Genomic DNA, 18,897 nt, shown 5'->3' with positions numbered 1-18,897 from the left:
ATTAGGTTTGCTTTTGTAATAAATGCTTTCATAGTAGTTTTATTGCCCTCAAATGCTTCTTGGATATTTGTCTTTTTTTTTTTTTTTTTTTTTTTTTTTTTACTGAACTTGAGTAAGATCCTGCATAACAGCTTTCTGTGAGGAAAATAGAACTAGAATTTATTTTAAACATACCTTGTACTTGAAAGAATAAAAAAGTAGTTTTTTTCCTAAGTGGCCTTCCATCTTCTCCCAACTCCACTCCTTCCATGTAGCAAAAATACTTCTTAAAATTATTCGCTAATCCTAACAGGCACCAATTATAAAAGACATTTGAAAATGACTAAGAGGATAAATTTTTTTTGATAAAATGTGCCTTAGTGCTTTTCAATGTTGTGCAACAGGTACTCTTATAAATAGGACAAATCACTTTGTTCCCAGGTAATGTTTAAAATGCAATGACTAAAATTCTAGTTACGTTTCTCCCCTTCCCCCCATCCCCAATCCCGAATTAAGCTTTTGTATAAGCTTCGGTTTGCTACAAACTGAAAATAAATGAAAAATACCCAAGAATCATTTGGGATCAAGAGAAGTGTGCTAAGAAAGTATTTTATTACAAATGTAATGCTAACACTACTATCATTAGCAACACTTCTCCTGTAACAAAATAGCATAACTGTGATTTTGTGGTTGTATACACTCATACATTTTAGGGTGCAATGGGAGCAGAGTTAGCCCAGCACTTGGTGCTTTTGAAAAATCCACCCTAAAGTCTCTATAGATACTGCTAGATTTACATCCTATGTAGTTGATACTGCTCACAGTATTAACATTTGTGACAGTATTTCAGTGGCTGAAACAATGCTTTCTAGAATTTCTGTAATTGTTGCTAAAATCATATACATGTCTTGGGATTTAAAAGGTTGTTTCAAGCTCCAAGCCTGACTTTTCTATGTGGGGCTCTGCATGTGTGTAGAGAGGTCCGCCCACATGGAACGATTTGTACCTTAGCCATAGACCACAAGCAGCATCCTTTGGACACTGTTGTAATGCATGTTTTACAGTTGATCGTATGTGTGTGTGGTTGGTTTTGTTTTCTTTTTTTTTTAAAAGAGATGAGAATGTTAAAAATATTGAGTATGTTAAAATATTTTGTCTAATATGATAAAGACAGAGAATTCAAATTGAAAACTACAGTTTATTCTTTTTGTAAGTGATACAGTTGTACTTTTTTTTTTTTTAAAGCCAAAAATAAACAAACTCACATTTTAAGGACAGGTGTCAGCCTAAGCTTTGGGAGTTTAACTCTTTTAGTTAAATGTAATAGTTTCTATCTGATTGCAAATAAATGTGTACATATCAAACATCCCTATAGTTAATTCTGACATGAATAAGAATTGGCTTTGTGCCGCTTGAAGGAAATAATAAAATAACTCTGGACTTTAGGCTAACCTGTATCAGCAGAATAGGAATGTGGGATGTTCTTTGGTCATTTTTGCAATCACAAAACCCAGGTTACTTCCTAGATAGGAGAATATGTGGGACATTCCAATGACATGAATGATTTCTTTTTAAGATTATGGTTTTTATATTTTCTGCAGACAGTGATAATATATTTAATTATTGCTTTATCCTTAAGATATACCAGTGTCGAGAGGTCGTATGCATAAGTTTAAATTTAGCTTAAGTTACCATAAACTGTGCTGTGTTTTAAAACTAGTGTCATTGTTTAGCTCTCGTTCAGGCACAGTGTATTTTGATCTGCATAGGGAATATTTTAAAGAGTGGATGCCTTAGAAATGTAAACAATTGGAAAGGAAAGTGCAGCTGTTTTCTGTTACTTTTTAATCTTGTGCCCTTCTGTGGCCTCTAATGTAACAAGGTACTTGTTTACTTATTATAGTGTGTGAATTATTTTATAAATATACTGTTTATTTAGAAAGCCAAAATACAGCCACAAAGAGAAAAAAATTAAGATGTGCTTGCAAGGATTTCAGTTTTTGAAATCAGAGCAACAAGCCAATGTAAGACTGAATGAGAAAACGGAAGTGGAAGGGTTTTGTATGTTATAGAGTTAATTAACTTCCATCCCCATACCTTTTATTTTGGGGCTCCCTTTGACAGATTTTTACCTGCCCGGTGAAATTTTCCATGATTTGGTGTCTACCTCATGTTGAAGTTTATTAGAAAGCTTGATCCAGAAGAATTCAGCCATTTTCAAGGATATGGTCAATGGGAAAATGGGTAGTTTTAACTGTCATTATTTTGTCCAAACTATATTTTGAACATTTCTAGTATCTTAAAGGTTTTTGAGTAGGACCTTGAAATTTGGCAGGAAGATATCTCTCAAACTTTAGTACTGCTTTACATTGTCCCAGTGAAAATTTGCCTAAATGTGCTAGAGGTCTAAACCACTGAAAATGGTCACTTGGGCATATGCAGTAGAATTTGTTATAGTCTTGGTCATTAGTTCTGAAAGTTCTAACTCTTTATCACAGTGGAGTTATCTGTAGATCTTTAAATTTTTTTCCTCATCATGGTGTTTGATACTAACCACGTTTTTCCAAGGAACAACCACCACGCTTACTAACCGGTAAATAGTGAGTAGTATTGTGTAAAGATTAAACTAGGAACAATTTTTCCAAAAAGTCAGTTAATATGCTAGAACACTTAACGGTTTTCAAACCTGAATGTATAGAGTACAGTTTGGTAACCCTAATAAGTTAGAATGACAAGATTATTCATATTTTTGATAAATCTGTTTTAATAAGAAATTAACCTGGGGATCTTTGTTTCTGAAAGTAGTGTGGTTACTTAACTGAGCTAAAGAATAACCTATCTTCTTTGTTGGTAGTAATAGCACTGACCCACTCTTGCAAGCAACTGCAGCTTACTTTGACTCCCATAATTAGTTCATCTGAGGGTACTTGGATACTTCTGCAGTATGTTAATTTTAGTTTGTTATAGTCTTATGCTTTACGTAATTTATACTATACAGATAAGTAGCAGATTCTTGTATTTATCACCCTTTTCCTGCAATGCCCATCCTGACAAAAATTCCCAACTTTCTAGAGGGCATGTATATTTTCAATATGATAGTTGAATCTCAAGATCGTTCCCTTCCCCACCTATATATTAATGCTCACACATTAAAACAGTCACATTTAACTATATGTTCAACCCCACACTCCCCATTGCTTTATGACTTATAAATATCCCAACCTATTTTTGGAAAACCTACCCTCTCCCCCCCAAAGTAACATGGGTTGAGACACACTTGGGTTTGGCTTGTTGTTTTGTGGTGGGCAAGGGGTTTTCCAAAAACTTGAGAAAATGAAGGTTTGTAATGAAAGTGCTGATTCTATCTTAACAGCAGTACAGTATTGTTATGTGAGGCCACTTGGAGCCAGTGTGTCCCTGGCCCCCGTGCATGAGCGTACAGGTGGAGGAGAGGTGCAAGGTACTTTCTGCCATCCTCCTTCACATTCCTCCTCTCTCGCCATAAGGACTGAGGGGGACATTCATAGTGCCTGCGCCCAGAGGAACACGGACTGCCCCCTGCATGCATCTGTGGAGTGCAAACCAACGAAAAGTATTCAATACATCGGAAAAAAACCAACATTAAAAAAAAATCTCAGGAAGCAGCCAGTTTATTTGACACTGTTGGTTTATAATAAATAGGTAATGTAAGGCTAATTTGGTGGCCTTAAAAAACATAAATTGGTACATGAATTGGAACATAAATTTTGGAAGTTAAAAGTACTATTTAAACAATATGTATTGCCTTTCAGCAGTGTAGTACAGTTCCTCTCGTTGATCATGGGATAACCAGTAAACTTGACTTTGGTGTTGAGACAGCAAGTATAGGATTTTTGCTGGGATGACACAAGTAATCTCTGATTTTTGTGTGTGACGAATCTTATTATGTAGCCTACAGATAGTGCCCAGTAGTGTGTGCATTTTTTGAAGATACAACACAGTTTGAAATTCAATTCACTTTAAAATGCCTTTTAATATGGTATTTTTCTTTGTGTAATAGGCCCTCTATTTGAGTTTCATAACCATTGGTGGTGGCTGGTTTTTCTATTCAGTCTTTGTCCTGGTCTACACTTACCCCCCAATTCAAACTAAGGTACGCAACTTCAGCTACGTGAATAACGTAGCTGAAGTCGAAGTACCTTAGTTGGAACTTACCTCGGTCCACACGCGGCAGGCAGGCTCCCCCGTCGACGCCGCGGTACTCCTCTCGTATAGCTGGAGTACCGCAGTCGACGGCGATCACTTCCTGGTTCGACTTATCGCGTCCAGACAAGAGTGATAAGTCGAACCCAGAACTTCGATTCCCAGCCGCCGAACTAGTGGCTGGGTGTAGACATACCCTTTGGTGAACCCAAATCTCCTTATTATTCCCTTTCCTAAAGTCATAAATATTTGTTCTTGCCACTTTTCTATCACAATGAAATAACAGCTCTAGGGTAATAATAAAGAGAAGGGGGCCTAATGTATTCAAATGTCAGATACTTAAGGGATATGCCTTGCATTAAAATTTCATTGAGTGTAAAACTCAGCCTTGGCCTTGTAACTAGCTGCCTAATAAATAGGATTGAGAGACCTGCTGATTCACAGGTGTTTTATTAATGTTGTTCACATTGTTTAAAAACTTTTTAACTGGTTGTTGCCACTGCTGACCTGATATAAAACTGCACCATTTGTGTGTTTCGTTGCAGGTGCTGATCTATCCCATGGTTCCCCCAACTCCTACCACTTCTCCAATCTCAAACATACAATGAACCATTTGTTCCTTGCATTCTTTTGAAGTATATTCCAGATTCATAGATTTTTTTTTTTGTCTTTAATGGGCCATTGTAAACATCTAGTCTGACCTTCAGCATAACACAGCCCATAGAATGTTACCCAGTATTTAATTTAATATGCTCTTTGTAAAGAAGTAACACAGTAGTAATAGTAGCAGCATAGTACTAGTATTAAGAAAAAATCACTTTCATCATTTATGTAAAAACACTTTAAGATTTACTGAATTCAGCAGTGTGTGTATCTTCTCTCCCCCTTGTCTACCATGCGCCTTCTGCTCTGTATAAACTCTAATTTTTTAAAAGAAAATAAATAAAAATGCTGGCGTACTGCAGTTCTGCTGTGGTGCCAACAGCCATCCTTGCCTGTTGACTAATACACTGTCAGCTGCCAGTTGGGTAATCCATTTGACAAACACTGAGGGTGGGGGGGAGAAGGGAGGGAAGTGATGTGTTCTGAAAATAACTCTCTCAGGGGTAGATTAGCCAACAGGGATTTTGAGTCTTCAAATATATTACACATGTTAATACTGGTGTTAAATTGTAGATAAAAAATAAATCTGAAACAGAAGTTTGATTGTTAGATAATATGTGGGTTTCTTGAAGCACAAGGTAACAAGATTTTATAACCGTTTGACTTGAGAAAAGTTTCCTTAAATATTAGAAACAGGTAAGTGTTTATCCTCTTCCTCATATTCCCCCACCCACCGTTTGCACATACACAGCTGTTAAAGAACTAAAGAGTATTTTGGCTTGTTAAAATCCAACTGTGTGCCTTGTCCTGGGCATGAAGGGAACCATGCCCCAAAGAGTGTATAATTGAAATGCAGACACGCACAAGACTGATAGATTCAGAGAATGGTGCTAATGTAGGGTATGTCTAGACTAAGATAAAAAGTTCTTTGTTTTGTTGTGTTTAAAATGTTTTAAAATACTAATAAAGACAGGATAAGTTGTATTTTAACGTGTTACTTGGTTGAGATGGTCCCTTAGCTATAGCCATACAACCAGCTATAACATATTAATTCAGCTTGCCTTGTTGACGCTAGGGTCCTTTAATCATAGTCTATGTACTCATAGAGGAATTTTAAGATGAGTTTGCATTTGTAGGTCTTTCAGAAAAAGTGAGTCTAAAAGAAGAATTCGTTGTATGCCTGACACATAAGGGTAGAGAGGATGCCACAGGCATATGTTGCATCATAAAAGGAAGGAACGGAGAAAGAAACATGGAGATGAGTGAGCATCTCATAGGTAGAGTAAAGCAGGGACTATGATAAGCAAGAAGAGAAAAACAGGTGTGGGCAAAGTTTGTGAAGACCCTTGAAAGTGAGGATGAGAAACTTGAATTTAATGTAGCTGGTGAGAGGAAGTCATTGGAGGAATTTGTAGGGGAATTCATTATCTTAGCCCAAAGTACTGAAAATCATTCTCACTTTTGTGTTCTTAGTACTGCAATGAGCTAGATGGGATTTGGGGATGCCAGGAAAGTCATTAAGAAGAGTAATGAAGCAAGAGTGTACAGAACACAGCAATGGACTTCTGTTTAAAGTTAGAACAGTTATCTTAGATTGGAATTAACATGAGCTATATTGACCTTTTATTAGGTGGAATATACAGAAGACTACACATATTTGCATTAAACATTATTTTAAAAGGATAGAGGAGACTCCCAGACTGAAAACTTTTTGAAAGAACTAATTGTACTGTATAGTCTGGAGCAGTGTTTTTTGAACTGGGGTGTGGGTTCGCAAGCTCTTCATCAGGGGTACGTGAGAAAAATCCTGTAATGGTGAACAACGCATTTTGTTTAGTACAGAGGTTTTCAAACTGTGGGGTGCGCGCACGCACCCCCCCCCCCATACACGTGTGGGGGAACGTTCAGGGAGGCGAGCGGTCCTGTTTGGAAGGGCTTGGGGAGGGAGTGCCACCTCCACCCGCTGACTCCCTGCAGCAGACCACCCAACCTGTCTGGGTTGGGGAGAGGGGCACAACCAAAAATTGGAAAGCAAAGGAGGAATGAGTGTAGAGTTGGCAATCACAAAATCCTAAATTATAATCCCAGTCTTGCCGATGACCTGTTGTGTAGTTTTGGGCAGGTCACTGCACATTTCTGCTACAGTTTCACCTAAGGTAGCCTAGTGATAATGCTTATGTACTTCATGGGATTGTAATTTGGATTAATTAGCTAATGTCTACACAGTGTATTGAAGTTGTAAAATGCAACATAGGTGCAATTTCCATTTAGCTATATTGTGTGAAATTATGGTCTCATTGAAATCCTGGCTCCACTGAAGTCACTTATAGAACAGTGCACATCCATGGTTGGTAGGGAAACCAAGGATTACCAACAAAACTGCAGAAATGAGTTGGTAGTCTCTTGCTGTATCTCTGAGAGCAGTCATGCAGTATTGCACTGCTGTGTGTGACTAGAACAAAATGAAACTAATTATTATAATAAGGCTTAAGAAATCATTGGCTCTCGCAGGGTGAGATTCCATGCTCATCCCTGGTATAAATATCTAGATGGAAGGTCAGGACTGATTGTTCTAGAGCACAAGCTGTCATCTTGGAGGGAGTGAGGAAGTGCATTTTTCCCTTTTAATAATTTGTAATGGTCCCATTTAGAAACCAATCTGCAACTTCACTGACTTACTCTATGGCAGGGGTAGGCAACCTATGGCACGCGTGCCGAAGGCGGCACACAAGCTGATTTTCAGTGGCACTCACGCTGACTGGGGGGGCGCTGCATTTTAATTTAATTTTAAATGAAGCTTCTTAAACATTTTAAAAACCTTATTTACTTTACATACAACAATAGTTTAGTTATATATTATAGACTTATAGAAAGAGACCTTCTAAAAATGTTAAAATGTATTACTGGCACGTGAAATCTTAAATTAGAGTGAATAAATGAAGACTTGGCACATCACTTCTGAAAGGTTGCCGACCCCTGCTCTATGGACTAAAATCCTGCTCCTACTGAAGTTAATGAAAGTTCAGACATTCATTTCAGTGTGGCCAGCATTGGCCCTCTGTATTAGATGTATACAGTTTGTTGATGCAGCTCTTTTTGGCAAATGTTTGTTAGTGTGTGTTTTAAAATGTAGCGTGTTCCCCTCTGACCCTTTGTGCACTACTATAGATGAAACCCCATCAATTTGGACCTTTTTTTTTTTTTCTTTCTTTTCTTTTTTAATAATGTGATTTCAGGGGCTTGGCTCAATCAGTCTGGGGTCTCGCCATTTTTCAGACTGTACTTTAGCTTTCTCATCATTGCCTCAGTATGATTTGCAGGTCCCTACTGCTCTCCTGTTGCACCTAGGTAAAATTCTTCTGTAAAAAGGAATTTTAAAGAATTTAAATAATCTGTGGCTACCTTGAAATCTTGACTTGGTGTTGGTGTCTGCTGCCACGAAACTACATCTTCTGTGATGAGTAACATGTAAGTTCATAAGTGTGAATCTGAGTTGCAAAACCTGTTATCTAGTTGGGGGAAAAAACTAATACGCTACTCAATTCCATAAATCTCCCTCCTTATTCTTTATAAGTACATAGTGATAACTGTAAATAGTATTTATTTTTTTTAATACTGGTGTGTTACTAGTAGTTTTATCCAATTATTTTGTCACCCTGCTTTGGGAAACTGTTGATATTCTTATGCTAGTCAAGCAAATATTGAAAAATGTAAATATTGCAGAAAGGTTCTTTGTTTCTGCTACAATGTTTATTTTGAGTAATTTTGAAATAATTTATATATCAAAGATAATGACTAATGTATATGCATTGCTTTCTGGAGAGGCTTAGGTATGGCATCAATGATATCTATAATCATTGGGGGCTTGTATACAGAGTCGCTTAGTACGTAACAAGCCAGGGTATACGTCTGCACTGCACTATCTTACCATGCACTGACTTGCTGTAGTATGTCAAAGTGCACTATGGAATTTCTAGTGTAATTGGTATAGAATCAAACAAGAAAATGAGTTGCTTATATTCATGACTTAGTCATCTGTAACACTTGCTACTGATGTGCTTATAAACCTTTATAAGTAGGGCCATAAATTAACGGTCCATTTTGGTCAGTTTCATGGTCATGGTCATAGAAGTTTAAAAATTGTGAATTTTATTATTTCAGCTATTTAAATCTGAAACTTCACAGTGTTGTAATTGTAGGGGTCATGACCCAAAAAAGGAATTGTGGGGGGGTCGCAAGGTTATTGTAAGGGGGTTGCGGTACTGTTACCCTTTCTTCTGTGCTGCTGCTGGCGGTGGCGCTGCCTTCAGATCTGGGCAGCTGGAGAGCGGTGGCTGCTGGCTGGGAAGGCAGTGCAGAAGTAAGCGTGGCAATACTGTGACCCCTTAAAATAACCTTATCCCCCTGAAACTCCCTTTTGGGTCTGGACCCTCTATTTGAGAAATGCTGGTCTCCCCCGTGAAATCTGTATAGTATAGGGTAAATGCACACAAAAGACCAGGTTTCACGGTCCGTTACGCGTTTTTCATGGCTGTGAATTTGGTAGGGCCCTATTTATAAGCATGCCTATAACAACCTCTACTAATCCATTTATTAAGCCTCTATAAACTATTAATATACCCTTAATGTTAAGTGTGACCAAAAAGATCAGTCTCTTACATAATTGGCTACTACAACATGGTATTGGTTATTTAGTTACACATTTAGTGAAGTTATTGTAAGCCATTTCCATTTTGTGTATCAAATGGCTTTAACTTACTATAAGTTAAAAATAATTACAAAATCTTTTAATTACTGAATTAAAATATCTTACTCATTCTCAAAATCCAGTTTGAGTATCCGCTTCAATTATTTTAGGTACAATTATGCAAACAAAATATTATTCTCATATCATTAGATTTGTTAAAATAACAGGTTATTAATGTAGCTGTTCAACAATTTTTCAGTTAGAGGCATTAAAACTAAGATTTTAAGTATTAGTTCTCTGAACATAAGTCCATTTATTATGTTAGTGCCTTTAAATTATAGCTAGGGCCCTACCAAATTCACGGCTACGAAAAACTTGTCACAGACAGTGAAATCTGGTCTCCCCCCATGAAATCTTTAGTGGACTTTTACCCTATACTATGCGGATTTTACGGGGGAGACCAGTGTTTCTCAAACTGGGGATCCTGACCCAAAAGGGAGTTGCAGGGGAGTTGCAAGGTTATTTTAGGGGGAGTCATGGTATTGCCACCCTTCTGTGCTCCCTTCAGAGCTGGGCGGCCAGAGAGCTGCGACTGTTGGCCAGGCACCCAGCTCTGAAGGCAGCAGCCGACTAGCAGCAGAGCAGAAGTAAGGGTAGCAGTACTGCAACCCTCCCTACCATATCCTTGCAACCGCCCCCGCTTCCCCTCCCCCCCCCCCAACTTTTTGGGTCAGGACCCCTACCATTACAGCACCCTGAAATTTCAGATTTAAATAGGTGAAATCATGGAATTTACTATTTTTAAAATCCTATAACTGTGAAATTGACCAAAATGGACCATGAATTTGGTAGGGCCCTACTTATAGCAGTATTTCAGGCTTTCAGATTTTCACTGAATGAAATTGTAAAGCAGAAACAGAGTGTTGTTTTTATTTAATCTATCTTTCATAATTAGTCTTAATTTTATTCACAGCTGTATCCAAATCAGCACCCCAGATCATGCTAGATGCTTCTTTCTGTGTCCACCTAGTATAGCGGTTCTCAAACTGTGGGTCGGGATCCCAGAGAGGGTCACGACCCCATTTTAATGGGGTCACCAGAGCTGGCGTTAGACTTTCTGAGGCCCATGGCCAAAGACCGACCCCCCACCTCCTGGGACTGAAGCCTGAGGGCTTCGGGGTGATAGTGCTCAGGCTTCGCCCCCCGGCTCTGGGTCATGTAGTAATTTTTGTTGTCAGAAGGGGGTCATGGTGCAGTGAAACTTGAGAACTCCTGACCTAATGCAAACTCTGTGTGAATTGTTCCCCCTGGGGTGCCACCTGGAACTGGAGTACCTCTGAGCCCCCTGACCTACCAGCCTGGGCTTCCTCTCACACTGTACTGCTGTGACAAGCTGCAAAGCCCTCCAGCCTACACTTTCACCAGCATTCATACAGGTAGGGACACACGCAGCTGCCGTTACATGCAGGCTCTGTAACCACCAGCTTCCCAGTCTGGGACCCCAGAACAGTACCATCCTGCCCTGGTCAAATCTGGCCAGTATATGGGTTTAATACCCGGTCCACCTCTCCCTCATGTGAAGAGAACAATGCACACTTGTGGTAACCAAGCAGAGATTTACCGCAAGCACTCCAGTCAAAGCTCACTGGTATAGATTAAAACAAAAACAAGTTATTAACTACAAAAGATAGATTTTAAGTGATTATAAGTGATATCAAACTGATCAAAGCAGATTACCTAGCAAATAAACAAAAACATGCAAACTAAGCTTAATATACTAAATAGATTGGATATGAATTAGCAGATTCTCACCCTGAGAAATGATACAAGCAGGCTGCAGATCCTTAAGGGCCAAGCTGCACTTGTTTTACAGCTTGGAATCCTCAGGTGTTTCATACACAGGCTAGAAATCACTTTAGCCTGGGTCCAGCACTTCCCCCAGTTCAGTCTTTGTTCCTCAGGTGTTTCCATGAGTCATCTTGTGTGGGGAGTGAAGAACCACAGATGATGTCACTCACTGCCTTATATAGCTTTAGCATATGGCGGGAGCCCTTTGTTTCAAAACTTGGTTCCCAGACAGGTTTGTGGAAAAATACTGACATCACAAGATGGAGTCCAGAATCATGTGGCCTGGTCACATGTCCTTGTAAAGTCATAGCAGCCATTACTTACAGGCTCTTTGGAGTGTTCTCAGGAAGGCTCTCAGGAAGCTTCTCCTAAGGCCTATTGTTTTTCCTAATGGCCTATTGCCCTGAATAGGCCCTTCCCCACCCACTATCTAAACTGAAAGCATCTTGTCTAGTGGGCGTTACCCAGGTGTAACTACATTTGAAATACAGATACAGTCAATATTCATAACTTCAGATACAAAAATGATACATGCATACAAATAGGATAATCATATTAAGCAAATTATAACTTTTCCAATGACACCTCACATGACTTATTTTGCATAAAATACATCATTATGCTATAATCATATAATATCAGTATGAAGAATATGGGGTGCAGTGTCACACTCTTTATTTGCCTTATTGTTCTGGACTAGCATTGACTATTTTTTTCTTTTTCCCAATCACTGTCTAGCTCTTATTTTCCTACTACACCTCTTCAGAGAACAACTAGAATGACAATTGTTTTGAAAGCATAATCCAGACACAAATAAGTATTACAGTGTCTAACAGGTTCACCAGCTAATTTAGCCCTTGCGCTGAGAGCTGATTAAATTGCTCAGTGCTTCTTTTGAGGTTAATCCCATTGAAGTCCAAAATATCTTGATAGTTAAATCTGGGGATGGCATATATCTGCCCTTCCAAGCTCTTGCACTTATAGTAAAGATTCAGTTTGCTGTAATTGTTAACTTGTTGAACTTTTTTTTTTTTTTAATTAGAAATCCTGTTTTAAGTATAGACCAAAGTAACTTCCCTCTACTAAGAAAAAGAGGCTTTGAAGAGCACTGTAAAAATTGTTTATTCTTTTTTTCAGGAATTTATGTTGTTATTACCTCTTCCTGCCACCATATGCTTTATAATGAAAAAAGTAGGTTTTGGAAGGTGGTGTGTGTGTACATTTTCTCTTTTTAAAAAAAAAAAAAAAAAAAAAAAAAACTGTTAAAAGAACATTATTTAGGTTGCAAAGTCAAGCACTCAAAAGTTAGGAAAATCAGATTTAACGTTGTCTGAACAACCTTAATTCTGCCCCTTTTTGCATATACATTGTGATAGTCTAACTGCATGGTCACATAATTTTTTCACAGGATCCCTGCCTACTCCAGTGTGCAGGATGGATGGTGTTCAGGGAATGAAGCAGTTATTCAATTTTTCACTTTTTTATCCTCAAGGGTCAATTTATGCCTCTGTCTCATTGCACACCATCCAAAGCCTGCACTGAATATGGAATTATTAATGACCACACAGACATTTCCATAGCACTCATCACTGTAGTATCTGAACCTCACAAATATTAATGAATGTATAGTCAAACTCCCCTGTGAGATAGCAGACTATTGTCCTCCTGTTACATGCAAGAAACCAAGGCATAGGGAAATAAAAGCTAAAACTTGCAAAAGTTTCTGCTAATTAGAGGTACTGTAGTGACTGTCCTAACTTGAAACATCCACAGCCTGATTTTTTTTTCAGAACACTTAGCATTTTTATATTATTTCATATGTTCAGAGCACTGTTCAGACATTGACTGAATAAACCTCACTACAACCTTGGAAGGTAGATGTGAAGTAGTATAATATCTATTTTACAGATGGGGAACCTGAGACAGAAGGGATAAGTGACATGTGTAAGACCAACAAGAAATCAGTAAAAGACCCAAGGTTAGATTTAAGGATCTCCTGACTTTGAATACTGTGCTTATACCTCCAGACCACACTGCCTTATTATCAAAATTTCCATAACTTCCATTGGCTTAGTTGCAGTTATGAGTGCCCAGACCTTCTGAGAATCAGGTCCCAGGTGTCAAATGGAGAATACACAAATGATCACCTGTGAAAAATCAGTTACTATATTCTTTCATGTGCAAAATTGTAATTTTTTATTGTACAAATTGTGCAAAATGTATGTGGCTCTTGATGATTGACTACATGAGAATTACTAGCACTAAGCCCTTCTAGGTCTTCAGGGTAGGGCAAACTAAGTGCAGATTACTGGAAGTATATGTCAGGAATGTAGCAAGAATATTCGTATCAAAAACAATTTTATGGGTTTAAGTGGCAAAGATTTATTTTAAGTGTTCCAAATACATAATTTACATGTGACCTGTGTTTTCTTGACATCAAGATGATCTTTTAATCAATCAGCTAAACTCGCCTCTAATGGAGTCACTGTTAGGAGGACTATGGCTTATGGTCAAATGACTGCTTTATTTTCTTATAGGCTAGTCTGAGCTAGTACCTCATCTCTCTGTTGTAGTTTTTTCATGCAGGACTTCTCACTCTCTCCTTTTAATTCTGTATTTACTTGAATTACATTTTTTCTGGTGGGCAGAACCACTTGCTGTAAGACACAGCGAGCTCTTTTAACAGAAATGTAAGGTGTTGTACTAGATATACAGCATAATGTGGTAATTGGCTGAATGGATGTTTTGTCTAATTCTCGTGTCCCAATTTTTCCCCTCCACCCCCATTTTTTGGCAATTTTGTGTTTTTTCTGGTTGGTTCTAATCTATTTTGTGCGATTTTTCTGCTTTCCTGGACATCTGTTCATTCTTCTGTTCTGCCTCCCAGTTGCTCCTTCATTATCATTGTTGATCCTTAGTGTCCTCTTGTTGGACACTAGAGAAAGTGTTCCTTCTACAGTCAGTAAAGCACTTGTTCCTTCAGCACTTCAAGTAGTGCTGTATAGGCTAACCACTTCATTTGGACAGGCAAAACATCAGGGGGACCAGGAAGAATGGTGCTGTGGTCCGGTGGCCAGGTTACCCACTTCAGAGACTGCTGTATATTTTCCTTTCACAAAGCAAAGAGAAACCCATGGCTGACCCATCCCCGCTGACTCAGGCTTGGTCAGTGGGACTGTTTCACTGCTGTGTAGACTTCAAGGCTCAGACTGGAGCCCTGGGACCCTCCTACCCCTCAGGGTCCTAGAGCCTGGGCTCCAGCCTGATCCCGGAAGTCTGAACGGCAATAAAACAGCCCCACAGCCTGAGCCGTGCTAGCCCAAATCAGGTGGCAGTGGGCCAGCTGACGGTTTTTCTTTGCTGTGTAGACATACCCAGTCTCCCTCCACCACAGTCACGTTCTGCACTCTTCATACATGTTCATCAATAGAAATGGCCCCAGCTAAGCAGAATTTTGCAGGCTTAGCTTTATGGCAGACATACATGAACTGTTATACATACAAAAATCCAGAACGGTCACCACAAGGCTTCTGTAGATGTGGCTGTAGGCACGTAGTTCTTTAAGGTGCTGTCAGGAAAACATTTCTGTCTCACTGTACTGCCTGCCAGTTCACTTATCCTTGGACAAATAAGACTTGCTAAGTGTAACTAAATTTTTTGTGTCTTAAAATTGCTCCTAAGTTGTCTAGCAGTCATTTTATATTAGGAAACAATAATATTACTTAATAAAAGTTGTCTTTGATATCTATGAATTTTGCCTCTCCCTTACACTGGCCCTGGAGATGCTTCATACTAATAAAATTAGTGCTGAGACATCAGTTTTATATATAGGTCCCACTCTTCTTGTTTAAACCAGTGAAGAGAATGCCTTCACTTTGTAAACAGCATATGAATTGTTAGCAGGGTTGCAGAAAGATGGCACAAGTGACCATTGAAAATTGAGCTCTGTGATAGTCCTATTGGATGCTAGAAAACCTTTTATCTTTGCTATGTTGGTCATACCAATATACGGGAAGCCTCAGTGCATCTTTATAAGTTCAGTCAGGGTTAATTGTGTATTCAAACTAGCTACAATTTTGAGGCTGTGTTAATATATCAAGAGCCAGGTAGGTTACCTACTTTTTCCCCCTGGAGAGATAGCAGTTCCAATTGTTAGTAGTATTGGTGGGATTGTTCTGCTCCTAACTACATTAAAAGAAATAAAGCAATATTCTTTTGTAAGAAATTCCTTTTGAGAAATGAATTGCGTCATGAAGAACCATGCAAGGTAACGTCTTCCAATTATTAATCCTGCACTCTCAGCTGTAAATGGCACTTGTTTTGACAGACCACTTAAAACTTAACTGCAGTATTTTAACCATCAGATTGTGTAGTTTTAAAATCGATCAAATACGATTTTTTTGAGAAGATTTTTGACATCCTTGTGGTTTTTTCATTAAAAAAATCTGGATGCAAAATATGTTGAGTTGGTAGTGTATTTTAAAAAAAAATGCAATACAGTTTTTTCTGTTCCCTATGTTTGGAGATGTACAATAGGCTCAGATTTATAGTAGTTCCCAAAATAAATATTTTTATAATGCATTTAAGCTTTTTAAAACCTTTGGCATAAAAATAAAAGATGGGATTTTTCAGAAAAGCTCAGCATTTGGCTAACTGTGCTCTCATTGACGTCAATGGCAATTTTTACCAATTTTACCATTTTTATTGGGGACAATTAGGACATTGCTAAGTGCTTTTGAAAATCCCACCCAATGTATCATAATTTAAAAAAAAAATAAAGGCGACTGGGATGAGGAGTAGTTTACATTGAGTAGGATGATGAAAATAAACACTGATCCAATTTTTGCTCTTCAACGGTAAAATTCAACATTCAGTTTAAAAGGAAGAGAGTAAAAAGGGATTGTTACTAGCAGGTTTACTACTTTGGATTCTCTAGATTGTGGGCCCAGTCCTGGAAGGGACTCAGAATCCTTAACTTCTATCAACTTGAGAATAGATATCTTGATCTTCTGTGGGAACTGAGGATGCCCAGCATCTCTCATGTCCTTCAGTTTCAGCAAACAGAGCAACTTCTACAATAACCAGTTACTGCTTTGGCTGACTTGATCAATTTCTGTGAGAGTTTTAGAGCAGCAGCAAACACTTTGTGCAATGAATATTGAAACTATTAGCATGATGATACACATTTGGTATCTGATATTTATATTCTATGCTGCAAGTTACGATTTTTGGGGAGAGGAAAAGAGGATGGGTACCGTCGCTATCCTTATGTAAGGAACACCAGAGGAAGTCTAAGTTGCCAGGAGTATTAGAGCAGCATTATAAAAGGTTTCTAGGTGAGCTAGATGAACCAAATCTAGTCGGAGTCTGAATTCTCTGACTTTATGGGAACCTTTATTACTTGTCTCTTCTTCCTGGGGGGAAAAAAATATTCCCTTCATATTGGTTGGAATGGTGCTTTAGTTGAATGTTCAGCCTGGATTGTTATTAAAAAAGCCTGTAGAGAGGGCAAAGGGATCCAAAACACATTGTGTTTTTATTAAACTGGGGCAAAAAGCCAACAAGAACTTCACTAAAAATGTAACATTTTTCCACAGGGATACAGTCTCTCCTGTGTTTGCCATTTTATAAGAAAAAGAAACCCACAATCTGCAGGCTGCAACTCACTTTCCTGTTACTCAACCCATTGATGGACAATAATTTCTTTTTCAAAATTGGAAAGGTAAAAATGATAAACTAGAAATGCAGTTTTTGAGCTGAGTCAGCTGTGTTCAATCTTCTGTCTGTTGAACTTCCATAATAAAGTAAGAAGGTGTTCCCTGCAGCATCTCTTTCCATTCGCAACCTGATTAATTGCATTTTTTCTAACATCTTTCTACAACAGCCTAGAAAACTGACTTGTTTTCTGCTCCTTATAGATGAAGCATACACATATGACCTGTAATTGTCACTCCCTCCTATATTGATGTTTGCTGGCTGTTGCCCCCTCAGTTTCCTATCGCTAGCCTGTCCTAGCCCTCTCTTGTTGACTGAACTGATTGGTTTGGATTTTATGCTGATTTTTCACTGAGTAGACAGGCTCTAAAACTGCTTAATTCATAAGTGTTCCTTTGCACTAGTGCTGTAGCCATGTTGGTCCCATGATATTAGAGACAAGGTTGGTGATGTAATACCTTTTATTGGGCCAGCTTGTGTTGGTGAAAGAGACAAGATTTTGAGCTATACAGAGCTGCTCTTTAGGTATGGGAAAGGTCATAGCTAAATACAAAGTCGAACAGATTGTTTAGAGTAAGTAGTTCACAAGTACTATAAGAGACTATTCAAGGTGAAGTGGCTTGTTAACACCTCAATAGAAAAGGACAAAAAAGGGGGTGTTAGTGGGTTACAAACAGTTGTAATAAGTAATAAGCAATAAATTCACTGCCTTTATTAAGGGCATATCTACATGTACAGTGCTGCAGCTGCATTGATGCAGCACATCTGGTGAAGATGCTCTATGCCAATGGGAGAGAGCTCTCCCATCAGCATAATAAAACCACCTCCGCGAGCGGCAGAAGCTCTGTCCACACCAGTGCTTTTGTCAGTGTAATTTTATTTCGCTCAAGGGGGTGGTTTATTTATGTCCCTGAGTGACATAAATTCTGCCGACCTAAGCTGTAGTATAGACGTAGCCTTAGACCAGGATTTTTATTGTCTAGCAAAGTTATGAATGTAAGTTCCCAGGCTTGTCTCTTGAAGATGTTGTTGTAGATTCCCTTTGAGGATGAGAGCTTAGAGGTCAGATAACAGAGTGATTGTTTTGTGAACAGTGTTTGTGGTGGTGTCTCTCATAATTTTTCTATGTGAGCTCATTTGAAGCATAGTGATTATCTCATTTCACCCACGTTGTTGGGGCATTTAGTGCACTGGGTGAGGTATACCACATGTGATAGGCATGTGTAAGACCCATGGATCTTGAAAGGTGTGTTCTGAGGTGTATTGACCCTTGTACCAGTGGAGATATGTCTGCAGATTTTGCATCAGTTGTTACAGCAGGATTTGGTGCCACTTTGAGTTGGTGGGTCCTTGTTTGTTGGGAGCTTATTTCTGATGATGAGCTTGGTGAGGCTGATGAGGGGCTTGTATTCAATGTAGGGATGTAAAAGGTTAAACAGTAAGCATTAGGCTTACTGTTAACCAACCTTAACCATTAACCCCGGAGTCCCCACGCCAGTTGGAGAAACCCCAGCCATGCCGGCTGGAGCAGCCCCGGCTGCGTCAGGCCGCCCACCCAGAGGGACCCCAACCCCGGCTGCGCCAGAGTGGCCACAGCCTCGGCCGTGCCACGCCAGCCAGTGGGGCCCCAGCTGTGTCATGCCAGCCAGAACGACCCCATCCTCCGCCATGCCAGGCCGGCCGTAGCTACTTCGGTTAACTGGTTAAACAATTAAAATTATATTGTTTAACCGGTTAACTTTTTTTAACTGATTATGAACATCCCTAATTCAGTGCTGATCTTAGGCAGTGGCAGTCCTGCTAGTCGGCTGTCACCCTTTCCTTCATTGGAGTTCTGAATGGGACGGTGATCCATTTGTGATTGACCAGCTCCTGCTCAGCTT

General features: G+C 39.0%; 1 protein-coding gene across 2 annotated transcripts in view; it reads left to right on the top strand.

The window, feature by feature from the left end:
- IRS1 (insulin receptor substrate 1) overlaps positions 1 to 18,897 on the top strand; it is an 81,529-nt gene that overhangs the window by 45,140 nt on the left and 17,492 nt on the right. Inside the window, exon 2 of one of the 2 annotated variants that reach the window (XR_003369708.1) lies at positions 16,897 to 17,021. The exons of the other annotated variant lie outside the window; for it this stretch is intronic. The gene's annotated coding sequence lies outside the window, so the exon portion shown is untranslated. The remainder of the gene's footprint in view (positions 1 to 16,896; positions 17,022 to 18,897) is intronic. 2 annotated transcript variants of the gene reach the window in all.

This window comes from Terrapene carolina, unplaced genomic scaffold (assembly GCF_002925995.2).
Source record: "Terrapene carolina triunguis isolate 2854851 unplaced genomic scaffold, T_m_triunguis-2.0 Scaffold88, whole genome shotgun sequence".
Lineage (NCBI taxonomy): Eukaryota > Metazoa > Chordata > Testudines > Emydidae > Terrapene > Terrapene triunguis.
The sequence above is the reverse complement of the archived record's forward strand: the minus strand, read 5'-3'. Positions and strand labels throughout refer to the sequence as shown.